Source organism: Solanum verrucosum, unplaced genomic scaffold (assembly GCF_900185275.1).
Source record: "Solanum verrucosum unplaced genomic scaffold, falcon-dt-bn FXZP01000193.1, whole genome shotgun sequence".
Taxonomy (NCBI): Eukaryota; Viridiplantae; Streptophyta; class Magnoliopsida; order Solanales; family Solanaceae; genus Solanum; species Solanum verrucosum.
In genome coordinates, this window is record NW_026020502.1 from 149,729 (window position 1) to 170,354 (window position 20,626).

At 34.6% G+C, this 20,626-nt stretch overlaps 1 pseudogene; it reads right to left on the bottom strand.

The window, feature by feature from the left end:
* Window positions 1-16,315: 16,315 nt before the first annotated feature.
* LOC125809559 (uncharacterized) lies at window positions 16,316-19,918 on the bottom strand (annotated as a pseudogene).
* Window positions 19,919-20,626: the final 708 nt, after the last annotated feature.

Sequence of the window (20,626 nt, forward strand, 5' to 3'; positions counted from 1 at the left end):
CTAGGACTTTATCGCTAACATGTAATAGTCCCATGATTAGGAATATAGTCTCGAAAGGGTTTGGGACCCGATACTCAAGTCATAGAACTTGAAGATACTACTCCTTTCAAAGATACTAAATTTATAGAGTCAATGCGGAATTTATGGTCATGAAACGACTCAACACAAGGGTCTACATAAGAATAGGGAACTCATGCATACGACTCTTCTCATTCTGATACTCACTTCCCAAAGACTTAACTCTAATCGATAGTTGATCTGAAAGGATCCACAATTAAACTCAAAGACTTTCTTGATCTCTACTCTTAATTCTCTCTTGAATGTGAATTGTTAATACAAGAGTTATCATTCATGATATGAAGGATCTCAGTGATAGTGAAGACTAATGAATACATTCTCCTCACTCTCATGCTCAGATACTTGAGTCTTGAAACAAGTTATTAGAAAATATAGAAGACTCCTCGAAAACACTCAAAGGGACTTTCTCAAAATGTTCGAAAGAACTCTCAAGACTCAACTCTTAACTCTACCTTGAATTTGAATTATGAATTCAATGTTATGATTCATGTTATGAATGATTTATAGGTGTTTAGAAGTAGTTTAGAGTAGTTAGAATCAAAGGGAGTGAAGGTACACTTAAAAGGGACTCAAACGGGACAACCGATAGAAAATGAGTTGAGGTAGGCGACCCTGGTGCATTCTTTGCGTAGGAAGCCAGCCCCAAACTTCAAAGACACCATCCTGACGCACTGATGGCACATCTGTGGCGCGTCGCGCCACTATTACCCCACATAATTCCAATAAATTTCATCTCTCATTTTCTGATCCTAAATCACGTTTAATCGATTTCTTTTCTAAATTTTTCCTTAGATTCAATTTCCCAACCTAATTACAAACTAATCTACTCAAAACACTCACTTTAATCTCATGAAATTACTTTAGATCCTCTTCAACATTTATTACCTTTTGATCTCATCCTTAGCTTATTTCTCATAGACAAGGGAACATTCACCTTTAGTCAAACATATAAAAGGAAGCAACTTATAGAAACAATACAGGTTAAGCATAAGTCAAAAGCATATTCATTACATAGATCCTCATAACATAAGAGAACATACCATAACTACCCTCAAAGCATACTTCTGAATGCATGAATAAGACCTCATAATCTCACTCATACTAAGTAAAGCCTCTTGAGTAGCCATAGTTCATACTAGACTTAACCTTGTGGGAATTAGCCTTAACCGAAATAGACCATGTGAGCTTACATGGAATTCGGTGTTACCCACACCCAAAAGGGTTGTCCTACTTACCTAAGGTAAGACCATCATCATATTATCTTTAGGTGGATCCAATAGCTCAATAACCTACGGGGGCACGTAGTTTATGGGATAAGGAGATTGCTACTAGAAACCCGTCCTTACTTAACGAGAGAGCTTCCATCTCAAGAGATTGCTTCAACAGAACCCGACCTTACTTAATGGCAGAGCTTCCTCTTATATTCAATATCCACTTGGTGCTAAGCATAATTCCCATGGAGTACTTATTAAGTCCTAACTTGTTTCATTAGGATAGCTCATTAGAATGCGTAAGAATAACCTTTCACCGTCCATGTCCACATATAACATTAGATTCAATTATATGGGAATTGCCTTTCAACCTAGAATCTTCATTATATGAGAAAACCTTTCACATCATGTCCATTATGTGTTCATGAGAATAGCCTTTGAATCATCACAACATCATCATCATAATCATGGTTATGCGCGTGTGTGTGTATGAGAATAGCCTTTCAATAACACCACCATTTCTTCATAGTCATAATCACTTTACTCTAAAAGTGTTATTAGAGAATATACATAACTTTCATAAAACGTGCATAATATCATACATTGCCCTTTCAAGGACCAAGAATCATATTCAATCAACACATCTAGAATTACTACATTAGACATGGACATAATCATAATTCAAGTAATAAAATCATCACATGCATAATCTCATATACTAATAATATAGGTCATGTGATCAAAGTCCTTTTGTAACGACCCGAGAGCACCCCCTAGTCGTTACCGGCATATTTGACCTCGAAGAGGTCTAATACAAGCCCTTAGCATTCATCATAACATGTATCATAGAATAAAATCACGGAAAATTTAAAACTTTTACTTTGGAAGTTCAACTTCACTTCATATATGAAAAATAGAATCTAACTTCGTCACAATGCACCATCTAGATATAGAAGTATCGAAAATGGGACTTAGCCCTTACATCAATAAGAAGTCTTGAAAATAGGAAGTACAACAATGTCTTTCAACATAAGCAAAGAACTAAACATAGAAGCTAGATCATAGGGTCATGTCCTCTGACTTGAGGACTCACCAACTTGGGGAAGCAACTCCAAGTGTCTTGAGAAGTAAGCTTGAATCCTCAACGGCCCGAACCTAAATGTTTGGGAAAAGGGAGAAAATATGGGTTAGTACAACACACGTACTAAGTATGGCTACTTTGCATAAAAACCATTGAAACATGAATAAAAGGATATTTTATTCAAAACATGCTTTTTGCCAAGTAAATCCAATATGCACACAAATTAAGTATCATAGTCCAAACCAACATAATATCATCCCAACACGTAGACAGCCCAAGCAATACTAGTGCATTGCAAATAATAGAACCCCATAACCCTATTCAAAGACAAGTATCACATTAGGCAACCTACTTCATGCATACATTCATAAGATCATATTTCATCATAACTTACCATATTCATAATGATCATACATAACATAGCTTCAACATATCAGAGCTATGGATGAAAATAAATATAAGAAGAAACATACTAGTAGAAAGTTAAGAAAAATAAGAAGAAAATTAAACAAATTATATTCAGAATACAAACAACTCAATATCACAAAAACTGATAACGACAAATTAGATCTATTAATAGATAATATATCTTAAATAGAATATAAATATATTCAATATTTAAAAATACAATGAATAACGAGAATAACAAATATAGACAAAAACTTGTTGAAATAATTATAGCAAAAAGACAAGAGTTAGCACATAGACAAAGTAGACTTAACAGTAATATATTCGCAGGAACTTGTAAAAAATCTATAGTAGCACAAAGGAAAACTATTTTATACCTACAAATACAAATAGAAAGCTTAGAATATAAACTACAACACAACTTATAAATGAATAAAGAAGAATACGCAATAGATGAAAAAACATATGAAAACTATGACGGATTAAAAATAAAGATAATATTTCTAATCTAGGAAGAAGATACAAAAAAATAGGTGACAATATAAGTTTAATGTTAGAAAAAGAAACAGTAAAACTAGAAGATAGTTTAACTGTTATGATAAGAATAACAAAAGAAAATGAAGAAATAGATAAAAAACGGAAATTGAAAAAATAAAACAAGCAAAAAAGGAAGTACAACAATTAGAAGAAGTAAAAAAATACTAAAATAATAGAACTAGAAAAAGAGCTGGCAATGTTAAAAGAAATGTATGAAATGAAACAAAAAGAAAAAGAACAAAAACAAAATTAGCAAATGAGATAATTAAATTTAAAGAAAAATTGCAATTAGAAGATGAATTAGAAGGAAAAGAAGAAAATAACCAAGATAATCTACCTGAAATAAGAATTGATGAAATAAATGACGATGATCTAGATGAACAACATTCGGAAACAAGCGAAACATATACGAAACTTTTAACAAACATAGATAATACAAAGAATTTAGAAGTAAATGCAGGAGACATAGACATGGATGAAAAACCTAGTACATCAAGAATAAAAAACCCAAAAAATTTAAAATATTATAATACAAACTATGAACAATATGATAAAGAAAAAACTATATGGGATAAAAGATTGAATAAAAAATGGACACATAAATCAATAACTAAACAACATAATTTTTTAGATTTAGACTGTGTAGCAGATATAAACAAAACAATCAAATTATGGATGGGATATATATCAAAACAATTAATAGATAATAAAATAGTAATGACAGAAACACCAGGATATATAGAAAGAACACTTATAGGAACAGTGAAACTATGGCTACAAAATTTATCAGATGAAAGTTTACAAACTCTAAGTAATAAAAAATTTGATGGTGAAATAGCTACTACAACTATGGAAATATTATATAAATACGAAATAGCTATAAGAAATGAATTTAGTAGTATGACAACAGAAGTAGAAGAACAAAATAAAGAAAAAATCATAAACCGGAATCTAATGAAAAAATTAGCAATATATAACATGTGTTATATAGATGAATATATATGTGCATTTAGAGAATATTATTATAAAGGAACATATAGCATAGAAGAAAGTAAAGAAATAAGAAAATTATATTTTTTAAAATCACCAGAACCTTTTAACTCAAAAGTAATAAAAAGCTGGAATGAACCAAGATTAGCAGATACCTTAGGAGCTAGAATAAAATTCTTACAACGATGGATTATAGAACTATGTGAAAGACATAACTTCGAAATACCAGCAATGAGAAATTGGTTTAACGATAAAAAGAAGAATATTATGTAGTAAGTCAAAGAGAACATATCATAGATTGCAAATAAACCAAAGGAAAGGCAAAAATACCAATAATAAACAAACGAATAATAAATAAAGAAATACAAGATATTAAGGCTAAAAATCCAATTAAATATGTACATTTAGGAGGAACAGAAATACAAATAAAAGCATGTTTTAGAGAAGGAATAGATACACCCATAGAAATATACTTAGCAGATGATAGAATTATACAACCCATAGAAAAAAGTATAATAAGTGCAGTAAAAGGTAACCTCATATACGAAAAATTTAAATTCATAATAAGTGTTAACTACTCAGTAGCAATAAATGACAGGAATATAGATAAATCACTAGTATTATATTGAAAAATGTCATAGATAGAACTAGCCTCGGGAAGTAAAATATTTACCGCTAGATGTAAAAACTTATATGTTTTAACAGCAAAACATAAAATAACAGCGAAAAATAAAATAAATAAAATAAAAATAGAAGATCCTTTTGAAAGGATAGTTACAGTCATAGATAATAATGATTATAGTTATAATGAGATTGATATAGGAGAAGATTTAGAAATAGTAAAAGAAAGACTAAGTATATAAAAAAGAATAAACTATGAAACACCCCAAATATCATCAAAAATGAGTACCTCAAGAAGAATAGATAAAACTCTACAAAAATCAATAGAAGAAGAAATAGAACCGTATCATTACTACATAATGAGAGTAATGGAACAACGAAAATATCTAATATTAATAAATACAGGACAAAAAGAAAACTATATTACAAGAGAACTAGTAATAGAAGATGAAATAATTACTACTGAACAATCATGCCCTGAACTACCAAAGGAATTAATATATACCGAAGAAACTACGGAAAAGGAAATAATCATTGGAGGAGTACCAATAATAATAAAGTTTAAAGTATATCAAGGAGATAAAAATATCACTTTAGGAATAAAATGGTTAGAACAAGTAAAACCATATAATTTAGAAGATAAACAGTTAACAATAAATTATAATAATAAGAAGATAATAATAAAAAGAACTTCTTATGACAAAAACATGAAAATATATATACTTGCAAAGATAATAATAAAAGGATATTACAACAGATATTATACACCAATGATAGACACAGGAGCAGAAGCTAATATATGTAAATACAATTGCTTACCAGAAGATAAATGGGAAAAGTTAAAAACACCGATAGTAGTAACATGATTTAATAATGAAGGAAGCATGATTACATATAAGGCAAAAAATATAAAAATACAAATATGGGATAAGATATTAACTATAGAAGAAATATATAACTTTGAATTGACCACAAAAGATATGCTATTAGGAATGTCATTTTAAGAAAAATTATACACACATATAATAACAAAAATACATTGGTGGTTCACAACACCATGTAAACAAAAACTAGGAGCAAAAAGAGTAAATAACAAAAAACAAAAAACAACAGAATGGATAAAAGGAAGTGAAAAAATTACACAAAAATTAGAAAATATAAAAGAAAAAGACCTTAAAAGAGAATTAATTATATTCTCTATAGATAAAGTAAAAATAATCCAAGATAAATTAGAATTGTTATATAGTGAAGATCCTTTCCAAGAATGGAAAAAACATAAAACAAAAGTAAAAATTGAGCTAATTGATAATAATAATAATAGCATAATAACCCAAAAATCATTAAAATATACTTTTAATGATTTAACAGAATTTAAGATACATATAAGTGAATTACTAGAAAAAGGGTATATACAAGAAAGCAATAGCAAGCATACAAGCCCAACATTTATAGTAAATAAACATAGTGAACAAAAAAGAGGAAAAAGTAGAATGGTTATTGATTATAGAAATTTAAATGCAAAAACTAAAACATATAATTACTCAATACCTAATAAAATATTAAAGATAAGATAAATACAGGGATATAATTACTTTAGTAAATTTGACTGCAAATCAGGATTTTACCACTTAAAGTTAGAAGAAGAATCTAAAAAACTTACAGCATTTACAGTACCACAAGGATTTTATGAATGGAATGTATTACCATTTGGATATAAAAATGCCCAGGTAGATATCAACACTTTATGGATAACTACTTTAAACAACTAGAAAATTGTGTAGTATATATTGATGATATATTACTATATTCTAAAACTCAAGATGAACACATAAGATTATTAGAAAAATTCATACATATTATAGAATATTCAGGCATAAGTCTAAGCAAAAAGAAAGCAGACATAATGAAAAAGCAAATAGAGTTTTTAGGAATACAAATAGATAAAAATGGAATAAAAATGCAAACACATATAGTACAAAACATAATTTACTCAAATGAACAATTAGATATAAAAATGAAATTACAATCATTTCTAGGACTAGTAAATCAAATAAGAGAATACATACCAAAAATTAGCAGGGAATTTAAAACTATTACAACGAAAGTTAAAGAAAGATGTAGAGTACCAGTTTGATAAAAAAGACCAAACACAAATACAAAAAATAAAATTATTATGTAAGAACCTACCTAAACTATATTTTCCGGATGAAAACAAAAAATTTACTTATATAGTAGAATCAGACGCCAGTGAAAAAAGTTATGGAGGAGTCTTAAAATACAGGTATGATGAAGAAAAAATTGAACATCATTGCAGATATTATTCAGGAACATTTACTAATACGGAAATAAAGTGGGAAATAAATAGGAAATAATTATATTCAGTATATAAATATTTATTATCATTTGAACCATATATTGTATATAACAAATTTATTATAAGAACGGATAACACACAAGTAAAATGGTGGCTAACAAGAAAAATACAAGATTCGGTAACTACAAAAGAAATAAGAAGATTGGTATTAAATATATTAAATTTTACATTTACTATTGAAGTAATAAAAACTGACAAGAATGTTATTGCAGATTACTTATCAAGACAAAGCTACTCAAACTGAGAAAGAAAATACAATTGAAGATATACTCAAAGCCATTACTACACTTTGTGTCAAAGTGGATAGTACGGACAATGAGATACAAAAACTAAAGTCTAAAGCTATAAGTCAATCGCATGACTATAAACATGCAGAGATATGTTAATCGGAAGACACTAAACATCCAGAGCTAGAAGGAGACAATGGGATACTCCAAAAAACCCATAATGATTGTTTCAATGCAGCTGCAGGTACAAGCAAAACAGTTAGGAAACAATATATAAGAACTAATCTAAACAAAATGTTTGAAAAACCATTTACACCAAAAATACTAAAAGATCAATTTATTATATCACCGCAAACCTCACGAAGGCAGAGAGCCTAAACAAAGACCAAAAAAATTATAACCATATCACACAAACCTATATTAGGAATATACATAAAATCCAAACATATTTGAATCTTAATCCTAGATCTACCATCACTAAGGAACCAACCCAAGATTATTTAACCCAAAAATTACAAGGGTACAATAAGTTGATAGCTCAACCGAAAACTAAAGCAAATTTAATCAAAACCTGTTACAACTATGGATTATTAAGTACAGTTTATACATACGATAGAGAAGAACTAAGCGGTATACCAGAGATACACAAAGCATTTATAACCTATAAAAGAGTAACAAAATGCAATCTATTTTATGTAAAGTTTTATGCGGCCCCAGCAGAGATACTATATGATGAAATAAAACCAATAATACAAGTTGTAAAAATAGGATTAACCAGAGATATGATAATTCCAGAAGATATCGGACAACAACCAGAGATACAAGAAATTGAGATACCAAGTTTCTATGCTAATAAGAGAATAATTGGTATGTCAACAATTATCCAAGAACTAGCAAATAATTATCTAAATGGGAATGCAATATGGAGTTATTATTCACGAGACCAACTTATGATATATTCAAACTCAAGGGAGCTAAGGCAAGCAGATATGGACGACATACAAAAATGGATATTATCTCTACTCAAACCAGAAGAACAACCTATTACCAGAGCATTAAAAAAGGGATTCATCTCAAATGAACTATTAACCAGATATTGTAAGATAATTGGACACAAATATCCATATCATATATGTTCAAAATGTAATTGATAACAGCAAGGGTAAGGGAGATCACAAATAGAGAATTGAATATTAGAATGCGGAAGCACAAAGAAAAGAAACAAAAAAACTAACTAAAGATATGGAAAATTTGAAGGAAAGATCCACGAATTTCCAAGGATTAGATGTTCTAAGGCCTTGAAAAGATCCAAGTAACAACGTATAGATTTATGGAAGAAATCTAACGCCTTTACTTGAGAAAACGAATCAAAACGATAGATTCGGATCTTGACCGCTTTATGAGTAACTAAAGACAATAATTAGTATGTAGAAACTAATCACCTTCTAAAGAATACCAAAAAGAAACCAAAGATATCACAAGAAGAAGTTACTTTATACCTTAAACTATGAAACTAGTAAAGGTTTAAAGATAAATTCTCAAAGAACAAGTCACAAAGGTTCAAAGAACTCTCTCAAATATTATTAATATCAATCTAAATTGTCTTTAATGAATGAAAAGGATTCCTATATATAGGAGAAGGGGAAAAACGTCCAAGAGCCCTTCTAAGAAGCTAAAAGGTCAACCAAACCCTAGAAAAACAATTACAAGGAATCCTACTCTAGAAAGGAAATAAAGTAACCTAACTAGGAACAAATTTAGTACTTCTAGGAAAGCATTAAATGGTACTTAGGAGACCATAAATAGACTAAGGAAAATATTAATAACCTATATATAAATAAATAAATAAATAAGGTAAATCCCAACTAGGAAAAGAATCTTGACAATCTTGGAAAGTTTGACTAGTCTTCTCTCAAAACTTGGGCAGAAAGCAACTCTTGTTGTGGCTGATTCTTGGACTCTTCTTGACCTTACTTGCACGAAATTGGACCTTAAAATTCCTCATCTTGGGCTTGAATTTAGGCCACCAAATAATTGTAGCATTTGGACAATTCCTCTCCCTTGGGCTTGAGCTCTTCTTCCCCAATAAGAAACCTTTGGATCAGCGATTGAAGCCCATTGAGCTTATCATTGAACTTCTTGGTTTGAGATCCTGTTATGGGCCTCCTTGGACTTTCTAAAGCTTCATCCTTGTCCTTCAATGGAGTAGAGCTTCCTTGAATGCTATCAGTAATGGAGAAGATAATGTGATTCCCGATGTCCAGCTGGAATGATCAAATGAGATAGAGACGAAAGAAGATAAGAAAAAGAAGAAAAAAATAAAAAGACACATGTGCAAAGAAAGTCGTAAAGAGATAAGGCAATGGCCAAAAGCAAATAATATAAAAAAAAAGTACCATGTAAATATTATTAGTCTTATTAGTGTAGTGTAAAATAGTCAACAAGTAGGGTAGTATGCATGTGCATATTAAAAGTAGTAGGTATGGTGTGCATTAATAATGATGACAAGTGTAAAGTGGAGAGGTAGTGTGCATTACTAAAGGGACAAGTGTAATGTAAAAAAGTCATAAAGTAAATAGTAATATGTAAGAAAGTCATGGTAGTGCATTATTGTGCATTATAGGTGCATTATTAGAATTCGTAAGTGCGGTAGGATTTCCTTTCTATATAAAGGAAGGAACATGTAACATAAAATGCAGACTTTGAATGAACGAAGCAATTTCATAAACACTCTCTCAAATATTTAATACTTAAGCTATCCATATTTAATAGATAATGGAACAAACTTCAGATATCATGGACAAGCAAGAGGCAAAGGTATATTGTTCAAAAAATATGCAGAACTAATTTCATATATTCCTGAATATCATATATATGATTGAATAAATTTATGTTAGTTATTATGTATTAGAATTATTTTTGGGGGCGGAATTCATCTTATTGGTAGGTGAGTAAACCTTTCACTTTACATTACACTATAATCATGAGAACTACATTTCAATCATATAACAATCATACCATAATATACATACATACTTCATAGCTAATTCAAGTGTAGAGGGTTAAGGATGAGGAAACTAGGTCATCAACACATTAGGTATAGCAGCATTACAATCTAAGTAATTCACCTTTCATACTTGAGTTCAAAGAAGAATCAACCTTCATACCTTCTTGCCCTTCATGGGACATCCATACTTCAATTACCAAACAATTCATAACCAATACATAATACAAGGTAATTCATGAAGTAATAACATAATCAACATCAATATAAGCAATTGACAAATTCCCTTCATAGCCTTCATGGCTTCATTCAAAGACTCAACCCTAATTTCATAGAAATTGTACATAACCTAGGGTAGAATCATCATACAAACATGAACTTCATAACATCACATTCAATTCATAGCCTTCAATCATTATCCAACACAAACAAGGGTTAGAATTAGGAAAAGAAGGGGAAACGTGGGTCTCATGGGGAATTCTTCAAGAAACCACCAATACAACATAAATTCATCCATAATTGTTCATATAACATCAATCAAAGTCAGTTTATAACATCAATTTCACTTTAGAAAGAAGACCCAAGTTTTTGGATTGAAACCTAGAAATTGGAGATTTTAAAATTCATCTTGAAGGGGCCTCTTGGGGAAAGGAATCCCAAGAGTGGTAAGCAACCATACCTTATAGATAAATTAACCATGAAAATCCGAGTTGAAACCTTGGAGAGTTGGTCTTCTTCTTGAAGTTCCAATCTTCTTCAATGGAGTTCTTCAGAAGAGAGAGAGAGAGTAGAGAGAAGGAGGAACTTTAGGTTTAGATCTTTGGGGTTTTGTGTTTGAGTGATAAAAGTGAGGTAAATTGACTTAAAAATCATTATATACACGTCCCCTAAATTACCCTAAATACCCCTCACTTAACTGGACTCTTTAATGAAGTAAAACTAGATTTCTGAATTTCTGTATTTTTGTCGCGGAACAAGTCTCCGACGCGGAGCTATTCCCTGAAGATATTTGGAATTAAATTTCGAGACAGTAGAGTCCGCGACACGACCGCGTCGCGAACTGGATTTTTGCTCCTTGGGGAAGCAAGTGCGCGACGCGCTCTCATTCCCTCTATGCACAACTTGCAAGCTGCCTTGGCAGCTTGCTTGGCCAAGGTTGGGGTCCTCCTCGGGTCCCCTTAGAGTGGTCCCGGGGAGTCGTATTCAAACGTTTTGACCCTAGGAACATATATTTACATATTTTAAACCTTTTCACCAGATTATACCATCATACGACACTCCCAAACCTGCCAAAAACCTAAGGACACACTAGAACACATTCTTCTATAGTTTTCGGACATCGCGGTCGTTTCTTGATGTTTAGACTTTTACTCTTCCAAATCAAGTCAAACATTAGTTTAGGTTTATAAACATCATTTTAACTATTTTTAAGTATGTATTCATAAGGTGAGGCTCTAACTTAAGTCATAGAATTTCCGGGGTGTTACACCTTTCCCAACAATACCATATATAATTCAATCATACAAGTAGCTTCACTCTCAAAGCCTTATCATTCATAATTCAACATATCAGCCTTACTCTCAAAGCCCTAGAATTCATCATCTATGACTACAAGATTTACTCTCAAGCAATTCATCTCATAAGCACCTCTTAGACCTAAGTCTCAAGTGGGTTCCACTCACATGCTTCATCCTTAACCAATTTTAATTATATATCTTCATATAGACTCAATCTCAACACTACTAATCATGATTCATCATATAAGCCTTAATCTAATCAATTCATGTCTACAAGCTTTACTTTTAAATAGTTCATATCTAGGTACTCTAAGCTCAAACAGTTTCATAAAGTAATTCATCAATCTTAGAAGGTCACATCTAAGCTCTCAATTTCCTCTTTCATGGCATAAAACTAAACTATATCAATTTCACCCTAGAATCTTAGGTTAATCAAGAATTCATGTATAATCATACTAAAATCATGTAATTACATCATAAACAATCATGATCAACCATTATCTACTCTATTGGATCAACATACAACAATACCGACAATGTAGGAAGAAACCCTAACTAGAATTGGGGTTCATCTTCACAATTGGGGGAAACACGGGGGTTTCATGGATGAAAGGATTCCATGAATCAATAAGCCATCATACCTTAATTACTAAGCCTAGCAATCTTGAAACAATGGAGTCTTGACCTATATCAACCCCTTTCTTCTTCTTCTTCTTCTTCTTCTTCTTCTCCTCCTCCTCCTCCTCCTCCTCCTCCTCATCTTCTTCTTCTTCTTCTTCTTCTTGAAACAATGGAGTCTTGACCTATATTGACCCCTTTCTTCTAAAGAGAGAATTTTTGAGAGGGAATTAGATTTATTTTGGTGAGTTGAAATAAAGATTTGGGAATCACTTAATTAAGTGTCTAAAGTCTTTCTTCTTCTTCTTCTTGAAACAATGGAGTCTTGACCTATATTGACCCCTTTCTTCTAAAGAGAGGATTTTTGAGAGGGAATTAGATTTCTTTTGGTGAGTTGAAATAAAGATTTGGGAATCACTTAATTAAGTGTCTATAGTCTTTATATAGGTGTCCTAAGTAAGGTTAAAACGACACTACTTAACCCCTAATTAAATCTGAAATGACCCACTAACCCCTAACTTAACCGCTTGAAACAACTTCACTTCCTCACCCATAGGACCACACCCACGGGATGTGGCTGGACCCATGGGGAATGCTGGTCAATCGTGGGGGTGGTCTGGGCAGTGTTGTTGGGACCTTCACCCAAGAAGCCACCCATGATGTGTGTACCCCCCTACGGGGCATGAATCCCTCCGTGGGTTCACAACCTTGGGCAGCCTATCTTGGGCAATTTGCTAGGGTCCTCCTCAAGGACCTTGGTTGGACCTTGGGGAGTTGTACCTTGACATTCTAACCCTCAATCCTTTATTTTATGTAGGGGAAGCCATATCTACGACTCTAACCCTCACGTCAAGTTCTAGTTTAGCCTACTAGTTTTTGGGCGTGTTACATACATCGTCTTGCCTCACACTTCAAGGGTCGTCCTATACCTTGCCGGGGGTATAGAATCTAACTACTAAGTGGATTTATTAGTCTATGATAAAAGCATTAAGGAATCATCTAAAAAGTATGACCCTTCTCTACACATGTTGGCTACAAGGTTTATATAAACTTTAAATTATCTGAACTCAACTCGTCCCCAAATCGATGCTAAATACTACTCCCAAAATGTAACTAGCTCATATGTATAAAAACATAACTCTTTATGTGGTTTGAGATAATTACTCAAAAACTAGCTCAAAATCTCTCTTGGAAATCGGTGTTTCCTCTCTTGTTTAAATGTGAAAAACATTTATTCCTTTGGGAATACTTAGTTCCCATATAATCTTTTGAAGAAAATGAACTTCATTCTTACTCTTACTCAAGTCTTAAAACAAGTTTAAAAACAATTGTGAAAGACTTTTGAAATGTCTTGAAGAACTAATAAGACATGACTCTTAACTCTACCTTGAATTTGAATTTATGAATTCAAAGTATGATTTGAGATAGGAAGGATATCGTGATGTTTACGAGTGTTTTTAGATAGCAAATCATGAGTAACAGTAAAAAAAACATTGTTTGTGAGCAACTTCACGATGAGGATCGATAAACACTGTCTTGGAGCAAGTTCGTGGCGAGGAGATGCATTTCAATATTTGGTCGCGAAATAATTTTGAAACAGTCGGGATCGTGACCTCTCCGTGATGTGGAGAGAGAAAGTTCCCTCTGAAGGAAGGCGCGGACCTGGTACTGGTTTTTGTCCGACTTTCTCTTCCTCGTTTTCTAACCCCAATTCACCTAAATTTGATTCTTCTTCTCAATTTTTCTTTATATTCAGATACCTATCACATGTACACAAGAATCTACTCATAAACAACTCAAAAGTTGACACGATTTCCTGAACAACTCAACAATCCAATCCTAACTCAATAACGAAAGACAATTTCAAGAACACCATTCAAGATCATCAAACTTTCAACTTTCTAGAACAAATTTATCTGAAATAAACATTATTGGCCCGTGGGTGAACGAACCCAATGCTATGAAAGCTCACATACCTCTTTAGGGATCAAGCCTTGGCGAATCGATCTTCTATTCCGCAAGAAATCTCCAAGAATGCCTTGATTTTTCTCCTATTCTCCTATTCTTGAACTATTCTCAAATCCTAGGCATTAATTTAGATTGCATAAAATGAACCAAATCAGTTTAGACCCCTAATTAATTACTAAAAATGGAATAAATCTTATAGGGTAAGGAAAAGACCAAAATACCTGATAACGATCAAGGAAGGAAAGGAATAAAGAAAGAAAGGATATGTGGATTAATACTCAAGTTATTGAAATTATGGGCAACAAGGGACTAAAACCCTCACCTTCCAATTGACTTCAACAACCTAAATTCAACCCAAGGAAGAATAATCAAATGAAACCAAGAATCACAAAGGGGTAACACTTTGATTAATCAAACACAAGAAGTTAACAAGCAATCCCAAGAGTTCACCCTAATTACTCACTAATTACTCACTAAGAAGATATTATAATTTCAGAGTCAATATTCAATATAGTCTAAGTCTTCCCAAAATAAAAGAGACTACTATTTATACTAAAAAAATAAACAAGACACTTTTTGACAATTTTACCCTTAATGAGATAAGGGCCTTGTTTGGTTGCCTTCTTTTGTGAATTCTTGAATTCATGAAATGGTCATTTCCACACATGGCCTCTTTCCTTCTTCCTTCTCATTTTGATGTACCTTACACACATTGTATGTTTTTCTTTGGTGACCTTCAAGCTCCTCTAATGCTTCCCTTTTCATGAACATTACTTGTAGGCCTTGGAGATCCTTTGCTTGACTCCGTGTGAATGGTCTTGAGGGGTATATGCCACTCATGTTAGTGTCATCCATGCTGCCCATGTTATCATCCTCCCCTTCTTGAAAATGATTCGTCCTCGAATCCAAAGGATCACCTACAACACAAGGAGACAAATCACTAACATTGAAAACATTATGAATATTATACTCACTTGGTAGGTCAATCATGTAAGCATTGTCATTGATTCTCTTGAGTACTTTGAAGGGTCCGTTCCCTCTTGGGCTTAGCTTCCCTTTTCGTACTTGTGGAAACCTCTCCTTTCGGAAATGCACCCACACCCAATCATCTGGATTGAAGATCACTTCCTTTCTCCCTCGATTCTTTCGAATGGCCACCTTTGATTTGTTCTTTTCAATGTCCTCTTTGACCTTGGCATGAATGCTCATCATCTCCTTTGCCCTTTTCTTGGCATCTAGGCTCACAACAACATTGCTAGACAAAGGAGTCATGGTTAATGGAAACAAAGGTTTAAAACCATAACATGCCTCAAATGGAGACATTCCAATAGAGGAGTGAAAGACCGATTATATGCAAATTCACTCAAGGGTAAACGGTCTTCCCAAGTAGTTGGGGTTCCTCTAATCATGCATCGAAGCATGCTTCCAAGAGTCCGGTTGACTACTTCGGTTTGTCCATCCGTTTGAGGATGGCAAGAAGTAGAGAACATAAGTTTGGTACCAAGTGTACCCCATAGACTCTTCCAAAAATGACTAAGAAACTTGGAGTCCCTATCACTAACAATGGTTTGAGGGACTCCATGCAATTTAAGCACATTAATAACAAACAAAGATGCTACATGGGATGCATCATCACATTTATGGCATAGAATAAAATGAGCCATTTTCGAAAATCTATCCACTACCACAAATATACTATCATGTCCTCTTTTAGTCCTAGGAAGTCCCAACACAAAGTCCATAGAAATATCCATCCACGGACCATTTGGAGTAGGAAGAGGAGTATACTTACCTTGGGGCCTAGTCGTGGATTTGGCTTGCTTGCATTCTAGACATTGTCCACAAATCCTCTCCACATCATGCTTCATCTTGGGCCAAAAGAACTGCTCCTTAAGAATATCAAGTGTTTTTGGTACCCCAAAGTGTCCCATCAAACCACCACTATGAGCCTCCTTGACAAATAACTCTCTCCATGAGCTCATGGGCACACATGCTCGGCCATCTTTGAACAAGAAACCATCAACCAGTTGGTACCTATCAACTCGCTTCCCTTGACTAAGATTATCAAAGGTATCTTTGAAGTCGGAATCCATAGAATAGAATCCCTTTAAGCTTTCAAACCCCATCATTCTAGAAACCAAGGTATTGACCAATACAAACCTTCATGATAGAGCATCCGCTACCACATTTTCCTTGCTTTGCTTGTAGTTGATCACATATGGAAAGGTTTCAATGAATTCAACCCACTTAGCATGTCGCTGGTTCAACTTGGATTGCCCCTTGAGATGCTTCAAGGACTTATGATCGGTCCGTATCACGAACTCTTTGTGCCACAAGTAGTGTTGCCAATGAGCCAACACTCGCACAAGTGCATACAATTCCTTGTCATAAGTTGAGTACTTGAGTGTAGCTCCCTTTAACTTTTCACTAAAGAAAGCTAATGGTTTTCCTTCTTGCATCAACACACCACCTATACCAACACCTGAAGCATCACATTCAATTTCAAAGGCCTTGTCAAAGTTGGGTAGTTGGAGCAAGGGTGCAGAACTCAACATCAATTTCAAGGCTTGAAAAGACTTCTCCTGCTCCTCACCCCATACGAAAGGTACATCTTTCTTGATCAGTTCGGTCAAAGGAGCAGCAATTGAACTAAAGCCCTTCACAAATCGCCGATAAAAACTTGCTAACCCATGAAAACTTCTTACCTCAGTTGCACTGGTTGGGGTCGGCCAAGTCTTGATGGACTCCACCTTCTTGTCATCAACCTCAATCCCATTTGCACTAACCACAAAACCCAAAAACACAACTTTATCAACACAAAATGAACATTTCTTGAAATTAGCAAAGAGACGCTCTCGTAGTAGGACATCAACACTTGTTTCAAATGGGATACATGTACCTCCATTGTCTTACTATACACAAGTATGTCATCAAAATACACCACAACAAACTTGTTGATGAAGGGTTTGAGAACATGGTTCATCAATCTCATGAAAGTGCTTGGGGCATTCGTCAATCCAAATGGCATCACAAGCCATTCATACAGCCCAAACTTTGTCTTGAAGGCCGTCTTCCACTCATCACCCGGTTTCATACGAATTTGATGATACCCACTTTGAAGGTCAATCTTGGAGAAAATAATAGAACCACATAGCTTATCAAGCATATCATCAAGTCGAGGAATGGGATGTCGATACTTCACCGTGATCTTATTTACGGCTCTACAATCAATACACATTCTCTAAGTGCCATCCTTTTTGGGAACAAGAATTACCGGTATGGCACAAGGACTTAGGCTTTCTTTGATCAACCCCTTCTCAAGAAGCTCTTCCACTTGCCTTGATAGCTCTTTGGTTTCTGCCGGGTTACTTCTATAAGCTGGACGATTGGGGATTTGTGAACCCGGTATAAAATCTATTTGGTGCTCGATTCCCCTCAAGGGTGGTAATCCAGCGGGCATCTCATCTAGAAATAGCTCATCATAGCCCTGCAAAAGAGAAGAAATAATACTAGGCAAAGTGCTAGTATCTTGGTTAGCATGTAACAAAAGGTTGGTGTTGACAAGGCACACTAGAAAGCATTCCTCATCCACACCCTTTAAACACTTTCTTGGCTTTGCTATCATGCACATGTTCTTATTATTTTTAACCAAGGCACTCCCCTCCTTTGGAACGATGGTGGAGCTTTCACCTTCACCTTTTGCCGCCTCGTCTTTTATTCTCTCCCGAAGCTCCTTCATAGCCCGATAGTCCTCACTCACTTGATATGGAGTGAGAGGTGCAAGCACATACTTTTTACCTTCAATCACAAAAGTGTATTTGTTGGATCTCCTTTGGTGCACAACATCTCTATCAAATTGCCAAGGTCTCCCCAACAGTAGGTGACATGCCAACATGGGAACCACATCACAAACCAATTCTTCATTGTACTTTCCCACACTAAACCGAATACTTGCTTGTTTGAGGACCTTCATCTCTCCACTCTCGTTAAGCCATTGTAGCTTATAAGGATTGGGATGCTTGATGGTTTGTATTTTCATACGCTCCACCAAGGAACTACTCACCACATTGGTGCAACTCCCGCTATCAATGATTAAAGAACACAATTTATCTTGGATTTTGCACCTAGCATGAAATAGATTCTCCCTTTGGTCAAGTTCTTCTTTTGCAAGGGCTCCCATAATTCTTCTCACAACACATGAAAGATTGACATTCATGTTCAAGTCTTCATCATCATCAAGCAAAGACTTTCCCTTCTTCATGAAGCAAGCAAAATTCACCCTCTCGTCCAACCTTTCTTCTTCATCCCCTGAAGCACCTTCCTCTCCTTCACCCCTATCTCCCTCTCCCTCATTTTTTTCTTCACCCTCATCTTCATCTTCAGTCTTATATCCATCACGAAGAGCAACAATTGTTCTCCTATTTGGACACTCACTAGCAACATGTCCCCTCCCTTGGCATCTAAAGCATTGAATTGTAGAGTGTCGAGGAAAGTTAGGTTTAACATAGTTACCTCCTTGTGGTTGCTCATTTGCCTTGGATTTGTAATCAAGCTTGACTTGGGCAACTTGACCTCCACCTTTAGGTTGCTCCCTAGAGGATGTCGTCTTCCAATTATCTCTACCTTTGCTCCATGTGGAAGTTAAAGAACTCTTGGCTTTGTATGACTTTTCTTCTTTCAAATTTGCTTCTACCTTTGAGGCATCATGGAAAGCCGCTTCAAGAGTCTCATAGTGCTTAAGCTTCAAGGGCTTCAAGATATCATACCTCAAGTTTGCCACGAATCGTACCACCGTACATTCCGTATTCTCTTCAATTTTAGACTTCATCCGTAAGTTCTCAAACTCATCATAATATTCTTCCACAGTTTTGGTACCTTGCCTCAACATGTACACCTTCTTGAGCACCTCTTGGTAGTAGTTTGGAGTCAAGTATCTCAACTCCATAAGTGCAATCAACTCTTGCCAAGTAGGTAACTCGTAGTTATGATGGCTCTCCCTTTCCCTCCTCTTGGACTCCCACCAGGTTGATGCGTACCCCTCAAATTGCGTGAGAGCATACTTCGCCTTCAAAGTTTCTGAGATATTATTTGTGAGAAAGATTCGCTCACTTTGAATGTTCCATTCCAAGAACTCATCGGGGTCACTACTTCCTTTGAACCTTGGAAGTGTGACCTTGATAGTGTTCAAGCCCCTATCTTGATGATCATTCCTCTCCCTAAACCTATTTTCTCTATTTCCCATCCTATCGCCTCTATATCCCATCCTATCTCCTCTATATCCCATTTTATCTCCTCTATTCCCATATTCTTGATCTCCTATGCCTTGGTCCCACCCCAAGTCCCGAGGTCATACTCCTTCCCTTCGTACTCCATTTCCATCCCTACCCCTAAGCTCCCAAAACTCATCATTATTGAACTCCTCATGAATTTCATCATATAGAGGATTTTGGTATTGCTAGTCTTGGTAGGGCATTTGTGGTGCATTTTGTGGATGTGATGTAGGTTCTTGAAAAGATGCATTTGAATCATTTCGAAATGGTGTTTGGTATTGGACTTGGTTGGCCACAAAAGGAAGATTCTCCTGTGGCGGGTGATAGGGTTGTGGATTTGGATGTGGCGTAGGATGTCTTAGGTGGTTTGGAGGGTTGGGAGTTTGGAAAGTGGGGCGTTGGTAGTTTCGGGTTCGGCTTTGTGGAGGAGAACATAGATTATGAGCTTGTCCCGGAGCAAGGGTGGTGGAATGCACCGATGCCCTCCTTATCTCCTCATATTCGGGTTGAATTGCTTTCCTTCTATTCTCATTTTCCACCTGTACCAACCTTTCCTCCATACCTCTCATCCTTCCATTCATTTCTGCTACTTGCTTAGAGATGTTGGCGAGAACCTCCATGATGTTCTCCGAGCTCTCCCCAATTGGACTTGTATTAGACATGATACCTACAAAACTCAACAAACGAGATTAGTAGAAAAGCCTCACGTCACTCGTATGTAG